General features: G+C 37.2%; 1 protein-coding gene across 2 annotated transcripts in view; it reads right to left on the bottom strand.

Moving 5' to 3' along the window:
• Positions 1 to 11,389, bottom strand: part of rab18a (RAB18A, member RAS oncogene family) — an 81,490-nt gene that overhangs the window by 55,232 nt on the left and 14,869 nt on the right. The window lies entirely within an intron of this gene.

Here is an 11,389-nt window from a genome sequence, read left to right as displayed (position 1 = left end):
TGGGAAAATGTATAATCTGATCTGCTTTTGAAATCTCATTTTCCTTTCATTTGTTCCTCTAATCGTGAATCTCTTTTGGCCTTTGCAGTGAATAAAGAGAAGAGAAAGCATCAACCTGAGTTTTACCGATTCAGTTTTTTCCCCCTTGCACACTCTGCTCAAAAGGATGCCGACAGACAAAAAAGTTATTTTGTGCACACTTTAGAACATTTGAAATGATTAAAGACTGTAAAAAAACTTGTAATAATAGTCTGATTTTTTTATTGTTAAGTTATATTCTTTCTTTTTTTATTATTTTAGAGACTGGATGTTTGTCCAATGAAGGAATGCATAATATCTCATTTATTCTCTGATTTTCTTTTAATGTTCAGTTTTACGCCAGGAACCTTGTTTACTTCAACGGAACATTAAATAAAACTTTTTTTGATGATATGATGTTGCTTGGCGTTTCATCATTAAAGTTTGTAGTTCTGCACAAACCTCTAAAATCTTTCCTGATCAAAGATTTAATTGCTAACATTTAAACACAGGGTATCCATTTGCATTTTAACCTCAGTTACTTTATGAATAAATATGAGTTTTTCTTGAGTTTAAAATGAATAAATTTCAAACAGAAATGTTTTAGGGCCAACTTACGATGAATAATTCACACAGCATTGAGGCAGACAAATGAAATTTCACTCATTTGTCTCTGCGGTTTGACCTGAGTTCAGATGACAAGCTTCTCTTTTCTTTTTTACCCTCTGCATCTTTATGAAAGCTGTCCTGTTAACTTTGCCAGAGGCAGAGACCTTGTTTGCCTTCACGCTGGTTTCAGCCCAGTAAATACAAAGACACCGCACAGCACAAACAGAGCTGGAAATGGATGATGAGAATGGAGTTCTCTGTGATCTTGTCTTTCCTTAAGGGTTTAATCCTGAACAAATGTTGGGAATGGCCACATTGTGCTCACTGTGGTATTGACTGTGTACAGCACAAAGATTCATGAAGCTGCGCATTTAGCTAAACAAATCGCAAGTTTAGCCTCTGAACCAAACTGAAGCATTAATGTGCATTTCATTTACATATTCTAGAGTTGATCCATGAACCCTGACAACAGCATCAGAAAGCCTATTTCCTGCGTTTGCTCAGCGACAGCGTCTATCCAAATATACTCACAAACACATATGCAGTGATCCCAAAACCCATTTGGACACTTAAGTCAACAAAAAGTCGGAATGTCATTGCTTTAGACACAAATGATCAAAACCAAGTGTCATCTGCAATGACTTTTTCAAGCAGCTGTTGTCATGCTCATTTAAAGGACGCATGAAGTCTATCTGTAGTATAAAATTTGTTGTATAATCTGAAACCTTTTTGCAGGATATTTTGCATTCAAAGAAAATGCCATTTAGCTTAATGTTTTGTTTTATATGGTACATACTACAATGCAGACATTCATGCATCTTAACACAAAGTGTGAATTTAGTGTTCAAATAGTTTGTGGCCGCACACAGTGCCCACACACTAATTCTGACCCGGCTGCCAATGAACAGTTTGAAAAGACTTTAAAAAAATAACATCAACAGAAGAGAAAGAATATCAAAACAATGAATGAAACATGAATAAAAACCAACCTTTCCTGACTCTAATTTCTGTCCTGATTTATCTCGCTCATCTACTCCTCATCTTTCTCCAGTATCCCTCTTACATGTTTATTGGTAGCATGCATCTTGGCCTGGTTCAAAAATAATGTGGAGTATGGTTAAACATGCCAGTAATGCAGAATAGAGAGAGAGAGAGAGAGAGAGAGAGAGAGAGAGAGAGAGAGAGAGAGAGAGAGAGAGAGAGAGAGAGAGAGAGAGAGAGAGAGAGAGAGAGAGAGAGAGAGAGAGAGAGAGAGAGAGAGAGAGAGAGAGAGAGAGAGAGAGAGAGAAAAATGTTTAATACACAAACAAGGATATAAAACGTTACTGAAGTATTGTTATAATATATTAAAAATATAATGGGATGCTGATGGACAGAAAAAAATGAGGGAGGAATACTTTCAGATCATAAAATCATCTCGTGAAGGTGATAATTCTTATGTCTGTATTTAAAAATTTTTTTGTTTGTTTCTTCTTTAAAGTGATAGTTCACCCAAAAATGAAAATTCTGTCAGTAATTACTCACCCTCATGTTGTTCCAACCCCGTAAGACCTTCGTTCATCTTCGGAACACAAATTAAGATATTTTTGATTAAATCTGAGAGTTGTCTCACTCCTCCATGGGCTTCTAAGGGACTGAAACTTGCTGGCCCAGAAAATGTCACCACGTAGGCTCACTATTGGCCGACGCTGGTCATGTGTGATACGTGGTGACGTACAACACAGACGCGCTACGCTTAAACACTACGTGAAAAGACCCGAGGCCCAGAGAGAAGGAAATGAAAAGTGGAATAAAGTCGTTATTTTTGTTTGTTTTTGCGCACAAAAAGTATTCTCGTCGCTTTATAAACTTAAGATCGAGCCACTGGAGTCACTTGGACTATATTAACGATGTCTTTAATACATTTTCTGGGCCAGCAAGTTTCAGTCCCTTAGAAGCCTATGGAGGAGTGATCCAGCTCTCAGATTTAATAAAAAATATCTTAATTTGTGTTCCGAAGATGAACGAATGTCTTACGGGGTTGGAACAACATGAGGGTGAGTAATTACTCACAGAATTTTCATTTTTGGGTGAACTATCCCTTTAACATCAACCTGCCAAGGGACTACTGATGAAAATTAGTCAATTTGGCTAAATCTGGCACATTTTTTTCATGTATTATTAATGTGTATTGTCCCATTAAATAAACAAATAATAATTAAAAAACAACAACAACATAATAATAATCAGAGCTAAAATTACAATAAATCCCTTGTCTCTCTTCAGTTCTCTCTCTCCTACTCTTGTCTCTCCTCTCTTCTCCTGTTTCTCTCTAAGCAGACTGGCAAAGAGCAGCAGTCTGAGCAGAAATTTCCATCGAGGCCATTTGTTGAAATGTTTGAGCAGGTTTTGTGGATCTCACCCATTATCTAGCTGAACAGGTTGAGATGCTGGGCTGGCCAGCCGTGTGACACACTCCAGACATCTCTCCACCCTTCTCATCAGACACAGGGTCCAAGATACTGTCAAAAACTACACACACACACACACACAACCTGAGCACAAAGAATTTCCAAAATTATCTGAACGGGGAAAAGTGCATTAAAGCATTACAGATGAAGAAATTTGACCCATGTCCCATTTTGGAATAATTAGTTACCTTGCCTTAAATGATTGGTTCATTAATTATCAATTGCCAGTATGGACATGTGCTGGATACATTATAGTCCAGAATCTGAGCCCTGATTAGCCACTGGGTCAGATACTATTTGAACCCCATAATGATTATAAATGTATTAGGTTTATGTGACATTACATTTATTACATATTTTGTTATGTTTATTACATATAACAATGAAAATAGTATAATATAACAATAATTCTCAAAACAAAGTTTGTAGTTAGTAGGATTTTTATTAAAGGAATTAATACTTTTATTCAGGAAGGATACATTAAATTGATCAAAAGTTACTAAATACTCTTATGTTGCAAATTATTTCTACTGTATTTCATTAATTGCTGTCCTTTTGAACTTTCTATTAATCAAAGAATTCTGAAAACAAAAGTATTTACAGTATATATCACGGTTTCCACAAAAATATTAAGCAGCACAACTGTTTTCAACATTGATAATAATAAGGAATGTTTCTTAAGCAGCAAATTAGCATATTAATGATTTCTGAAGGATCATGTGACACTGAAGACTGGAGTAATGATGCTGAAAATTCAGGAATACATCACAGGAATAAATTACATTTAAACAAAATATTCAAATAGAAAACAGTTATTTTAAATTGCAATATTTACATTTAACCATTTAGACGTTTTATCCAAAGTGACTTACAAATGAGGAGAACAGTTTCACAATATTACTGTTTTTACTGTATTTTTGATAAAATAACCACAGCCTTGATGAGCATTAGAGACTTCTTTAAAATGCAGCGCCAAGCGCGAGGCAAGTGTTTTTTGCTAGTTTCAGCCCGACGCAGTTATCATTTTCACGTCCTGCACCACGTTGTTTACATAGCAAATGCATTTGCGCCAATTTGTGCGCCCATGGGCGTGCTGGTCTGAAAACGAGGTGTGTTCTGGCACATTGTTGGCGCGTTGCTATTTTGAGGCAACTGAAATAGACTGCGCCATTGACCAACAAAAACCTGGTCTAAAGTCAATTGCGCAATTTTTTATTTTTTTTGTTATTTAAAGAGCGTGTTAGTAATGTGCGCCTATAGGTGGGTCCACAACATGCATACACACTGCTTACACGGATGCGCAGCAGCACAAAAACTAACCAAATATTTTAAATAAAAGGATTACAATATAAAAGATTAATATCGTGTACAAAGATATGGTGGCATCCGGCTTGTCCCGTAGATGTCTGCTTGCTTGCTTTAACCTCGCGCACGAGCAGATCCGTTTGCGCTCTGGAGACGCATTCAGTCTTTCCGTTTGCACATTCCGTCGTGTAAATAGCAATCCGCCAAAGCGCGAGCCCAACTGGCTTTTAAAGGGAATGGGAGATGAGACTCTGGTTGGTTTATTTCACGGTACGCCCAAAACACACCCATTACTCATTAACCCTTGTGTGGTGTTCACAACCCAATTTCCCCTGTGGTGTTCCCGGTCAAAAATGACCGGACTATAAAAATAGCTTATAAATCTCTCATTATACTATATTTTCACCCAATATTGGATTCAATCTTTTTGTCAACTTGTTCTCTTCCAATTAGGACTGGTTTTACAAAATAAAAGTTTTTCAAAACAAAATTCCTAGTGAAAAATTAAAGTAGACTAGTGTGATCAACAGTGCCAATTTTCTTCAGATTTTATTTTATTTTTCCAAAATTATTCAAAAATAATGTTTTTTTTTACTCAAAAATTGAGATGCATACTCTCAAATAAATGAGGCCTACAATTAATCAGATGCAAATAGAAATATAAAACCAGTCCTAATTGGAAGAGAACAAGTGGACAAAAAGATTGAATCCAATATTGGGTGATAATATTGCATTACGAGTGATTTATAAGCTATTTTTTGTAGGCCGGTCATTTTTGACCGGGAACACCACGAGAGTGACAATATGCCATTTTGTGCCATATTGTACAAAATAAAAGTTTTTCAAAACAAAATTCCTGGTGAAAAATTAAAGCAGACTAGTGTGATCAACAGTGCCAATTTTGTTCAGATTTTATTTTATTTTTCCCAAATTATTCAAAAATAATGTTTTTTTTTACTTAAAAAATAAGATGCCTACTAACAAATAAATGAGGCCTACGATTAATCAGATGCAAATAGAAATATAAAACGAGTCCTAATTGAAAGAGAACAAGTTGACAAAAAGATTGAATCCAATATTGGGTGAAAATATAGCATAATAAGTGATTTATAAGCTATTTTTTGTAGTTCGGTCATTTTTGACCGGGAACATTAACTAGTATTTTCGGGAAAAAGAAAATCTTCTCCGGGTCAAAATGACCCGAACACCACATGAGGGTTAAGAGAAAGGGACAAGTTGGGGACAACCCTTTTAGACCATGTGCCGCGCGTCGTTAAACTAGCAAAAGTGGATTTGTGCCCTGCGCTTTAGATCGTTAAACTAGGGCCCAACAAGTTCAAAGTCCCATAGATTATGTTTCCTAATGGATTTAGAAAATCTTTTTTGTTTTCATTTCAGAGCAGAAGGTGCTAGTTGGCATTGTTTTCCTGTAGTTTTTGTTAATCTTATTTTATTATTACACTTTACTCTTCAGAGCAGCACGGAGGCAAGCGTGTTTCCGTACTTCAGCGCTAACCTGAGGTGCTTAAAACATTTCCTGTCTTTAATTCAGTGAACCTCCAAGAAACCACCAGAAACATCAACAGAGAAAATCAGTGGGTTTAAAGGCGTTATGCACAATATGCTGCTTTGTGTAGCGCTCTGGTAAGACATATAACAGAGTTGTTTTATGGAAAAGAGATTAATCAGAGACAATGCTGGAATTTCAACTCGCACTGAATGTGTTTTGCCCCAAAAAAGGAGAAGATTATGACTTTAGAACTGAGCCATGTCATAAGAAAAATATTTTCTTTGTTAAAAGAATTAACAGAAAAAAACAGATAACCAATCTTTTTTCAGTTCCTGAAAAAGGTTATTTATTAATTGAGATTAATTTCTGAGAAAAAAATACAAAAATAAAAAGTTTGTCCTTGCAATTCAAGTGATCAAATATTGATTTTTATCTATTAGTAACATAATAGCATGGCATGAAAAGTCTATGGCCTCTAGGCAAATGTCCATACCTTTTACTTACATGGGAGATACAAATACAAACTCTAAAACAGAAAATAAATACTTTGTAAACTTTAAATTGTCCTAATGTAGGAAAATAGCTAATTTTTTTTTATTTTTTTTATAATATATTTTTTTATAGATATTAGTTAATAGCAGTAGTAGTATTTACTGTATTAATAATAATGCTAAATGTTATCCAGTATAAAGGAATATTTCTGGCTGTCAGTGAAGGGCTACTTGAGCCTTATCGATTGGGTTGTGGTGGTAAATGAGACAAACATTTGAGAAAAATGACTAGATGATTAATTTATTTTACTCTAATTTTGACTTTACATTCTGTTCCACTGTTCGCTATGAAGCAGGACAAAGAGAAATAATCTGACTTTCACTAGTGTCCTCTTCTGTCTAAACTTCTCTTTTTCATCAAATCAAGTGTATTCGCTGCTATAGCCCTGTGTTTTGTTTAGAATAACTGACTTTCATTTCTGAACCGAATCAGCCGTTGCCAGGTCAGAAGTGCCATGCCACGAGTGGTTATGACAGCAGAAATATATTACAAAGGAGCTTGAACCACACGGCACATAATGACAAGATCAAACATAAAAGACAGAGAGGGGAGGGGGCGAAACCTCAGGGCCCATGTTTCTCTGTCTAATATTTCTAAACCGAAAGTTAAATAAATTCCTCAGTACAGCGAAGTGGAACCGCGTCAGTAGAGCAGATGGAAGGGATGGCAGCTGCAGCTGGAATGCGGTTTGGCTGACAGGGACAACGAGAGAAAGAAAGCAACGTCCTCACGCGCTTGAGCCGTTCATATTCTCCAATACACTGCAGCTGATGAAGTGTTCTGCGTGTGTGTGTGTGTGTGTGTGTGGCATGGAGTCAAAAGAAAGCACTTAAAAAATTTAAAGGTAACAGCGACGACTCCACTTTGGATAAACCTACTGTTGTCAATAAACAAACCGTCTAGACTCCAACTCAAAATATTGGTCTCTGGGTACGTTTTCTGATGTATTCTAGACTATACAATGATAAATACACAGAAATCATATTAGATGCCTATGTCCGCTTGCCAAATGTTTTCAGGCAGACAATATTTACAACTAAACTGACAGTAACACATATTAGCGCATCATATCATGATGAAAAATTACAGACAAAAGTTTCCATCCGCCTAGAGTCACAGCGTTTTAAAATTGACCTCTGAATGGGGCTTATGATTTACAAATAACATCTGTAACAAAACCTCAACTCACTTTGCTCAGTGTCTCCCTTTTTCTTTCCTGCCTGCTGTTAGTTCAACATCTCTGTGTCTGTAATATATCAGCAGTGAATGCTTCAGTCTCAGTTCCTCTCACACCTTATCCGAATCGTAACCACAGTAGGAAATTGTATAGTAGGGTAAAATGGGAGTCAGCTAATAGTATATTGATATAACAGTCCAACAGCACAGGGATTCTCACTGTTTATCACTCAGGGGGCCCTATTTTAACGATCTGAAACGCAAGTATCAAGCGTAAAACGCAAGTAAATTTGTGGGCGGGTCTTGGGCGCTGTTGCTATTATACCGGCGGGATAATGACTCTTGCGCCCGACGCAAATCTAAAATGGGTTGGTCTGAAGTAGCTTCATTATTCATAGGTGTGGTTTGGGCGTAACGTGAAATAAACCAATCAGAGAGACATCTCACATTCCCTTTAAGAGCAGGCGCGATTTTTCCATGGCGGATTGGTATTGTAACGGCGGATTTGCCAGACGCATGCCAGGAGCGGTTCACAGCCGAGGAGACAAATGTGTAAGCTAGATTTATGCTTTTATAATAAATTGTCTGTCTATCTATCTATCTATCTATTGTAATAATGTATGATTTGCAAAAATGAAAACTGCTGCTTCTGTGTAGATTAGAGAATCAAAGTGTATGCGCGTTGTGCACACGCTACATTGATTATGGCCAAGCATGCGCCCTTAAAATAGCATATGAATAACATGCGCAATGCGCCACTGACTTTAAACTAGTTTTTTTCGGTCAGTGGCGGAATTGTTTTCTAAACCTGCAAAATAGCACCAGGGAACGTTTGCGCCGGAACACGCCTCCTCTTTGCGCTGAACCGCCCCGGGGAGCGCAAGTTCATTCCCTAGTTTACCTATGTGCGTCTGTGGAGGGAAAAGTCCGCTGTGCGCGGGTGCAAAATAGGAATGATACATGCGTCGGTGTACAAAGTCAATTGCGCTGGGTGCAAGATAGGGCCCAGGATGTTTCAATGCTGGTTACATAGTGGTGACAATGAGTGTGTCATTGAATCATTCATTTAATTGATTTGTTCAAAACACTGATTCAATCAGAAACAATAGGCTAGGTTAGGGTAAAATAACCCCTGTGGCAAGATTTTATCTTACCCCTCTTTTAATATTTTACATTTTGTGCTATAACAATTAAATTTGCAAATATTTCAATTTATTTCCTTTAATAACACATTTGTTAATGCATCATCATCCTGCACATCCAAACTTATATCTAAATATGTCACAATTTAAAAGTAAATCCACATTGTTCTTAAGGGGGACATCTTCCCCCATGTCACCTCACAAGTTACTGTCTTTATGAGTGATTCATTGAATATTTTTACTCAACTGATTTGTTCAAAAACACTGATTTTGAAACTATTTACTGCCTTGATAAAATTTGTTCAAAAATGCAGATTCATTCAGGAAAGAAACAAGACGATGACAGAATCAGAAAACAGATAACTTACTCTAAATCCATTCTGAAATGCACATCCAGTTTACTATCCCATAAGGTTATGGGAGAGGATTTGTGAATGGCAGTGTAGTGATGCAGCTGATGCTGGTCACATGACAATGACAATGTGGTATGTCTGGATGTACCATACATTGATTACTACTATTTAGAACATACTTTCTAACAGTCATGAAGTAACTACTTATTCTAAAGTAGTATCTACTTAGAGAGGATGTGATTTTGGATGCAGCCTTTGAATTGTTTGAGTGAATAATTCAATGACTCACTCATAAAAGCACTTTCAAAAACACTAATTCATCCACAAAACACCAATACTCTGTGTTGCTTGAGACTGGCAGTTAATTCTGCTTGGGCTTCGTTCAGAAATATTTTTTTGTGGGCGGATCAAAAATCAATCAACAGGAGATAGTGTTTAAAATGTAAGTTACTCAATATTGTTGTATAAAAGAAATACACTTGCAATTGTGCTGTTGGTCTGAATATCAGCATATGGCTGTGATTACCTGCGTCCTTGTGCCTACGGCCAAATGACAGGTTTAATAATTGTTGTACTCACACACACACTTACCCTTAACGTGACATATTTTCTCTTAGGGAATCCACAATTACACATGTAAACTTGGCAGGCAATGTGGCATCACTTTGCCAATGGGTATTTTGGGACAGAACTCATACAAGAGCGCTATGACAGCTTCATAAATCCGAACACTGACAGACACTTTCCATAGGCAGGCCCCGGGCCCTTCATATGCTGATTTGCACCCTAACTCACTCATTTCTAAACATGTCTTTGTGTGTTTGTATTTTTGATATAACCCTGATTTTTGGAGTTAAACTCCATGGCGGGAGACTTGTGGTGAGCAGGAGTCACTTTACAACACATTAAGAGAGTGCAATACTCATTAAGCGAGGATAAATTGAACACACAGGGTGTCAGCAGCATAACAGGTCTAAAGACAAGAGCTAGAGTTTGATAGAGGTCTTATCCCTTATCATCTTCTGACAGCAAAACAATTTTTTCAATTACACATTCAGTCATCAAACAAAAGAGGTTAGTTCTGCGGGGGGGGGGAAAAGGAAAGTCGCGCCAGACTGCAACTTTTCTGCTTCCTTCATTGTTTTGCTCCTGGAAAATGATTGATTGGCCAACATAATTGAATCAACATTGAATCTTTGTGCACATGCACATCACATTACAAATAGGGCTCTTGCTCTCTGTCATCTCTCCAAAGCAATAAAAAGACAATAAAACTGAGAGATGTGCCTGGGAATCGCTCTATGATGGTAATATATGTCTCTCTAGATCCTCTGACGTCCACTGTAGTTCACTGAAACACTCCACTTTCCAGTCAAACAATTGCTAACCATCAAAGGTCCTATGAGGTCTCCTCCGTAACAGACGGCTTAATCCAGGCCTGAAGATTAGACAAACTACTGGACCTATAAAAACGTTTTCCTTTTTGGAGCGCACTAGCCATCGTTTAAGGAGCTCTTTTACTGATATTCTAGAAGCTGGAGGCTTTGATTTTGACATTTGAGATTGAAGAATCTGAGAGGTGCAGACTTTTGATTAAAGTATTGGGCTGACATTTAACAGAGTATCTGAAATTAAATAAGTCAGCTCAAGCAACAACAAAAATACAAAAAAAAGCAAACCGATAATATTTACCCCTTAACTAGGGGGCCGGGGTCCACTAGGCACTTTTAAAGGAACACTCCACCGTTTTTTCATATTAAACTGTTATTCCCTTAACTAAGACGAGTTGATACATATCTCTCTCGTCTCAGTGCGTGCACTCAATCGCTCTGGCGCGCGGCGACACTTTGATAGCACTTAGCTTAGCCCAGTTCATTCATTAGGGACCAAACAGAGATGATGTTAGAAGCGAACAAACACCTCCACGTTTTCCCTATTTAAAGGATTAGTTCACTTTTAAAAAAACTTTTGCTGATAATTTACTCACCCCCATGTCATCCAAGATGTCCATGTCTTTCTTTCTTCAGTCGAAAAGAAATTAAGGTTTTTGATTAAAACATTCCAGGATTTTTCCCCATATTATGGACTTCAATGGGACCCAAACGGTTCAAGGTCCAAATGACAGTTTCAGTGCAGCTTCAAAGGTATTTAAACGATACCAGACGATGAATAAGGGTCTTATCTAGCGAAACGATCGGTCATTTCAAAAATAAATAAAAAAGTTTAAGTTTTATAAGGACAAATGCTCGCCTTGCTCTGTTCTGTGATGCGCGT

The sequence above is a fragment of the Squalius cephalus genome, assembly GCF_949319135.1.
Source record: "Squalius cephalus genome assembly, chromosome: 19".
NCBI classification, from domain to species: domain Eukaryota; kingdom Metazoa; phylum Chordata; class Actinopteri; order Cypriniformes; family Leuciscidae; genus Squalius; species Squalius cephalus.
Note: the sequence above shows the minus strand (reverse complement) of the source record. Positions and strands in the feature narration are given on the sequence as shown.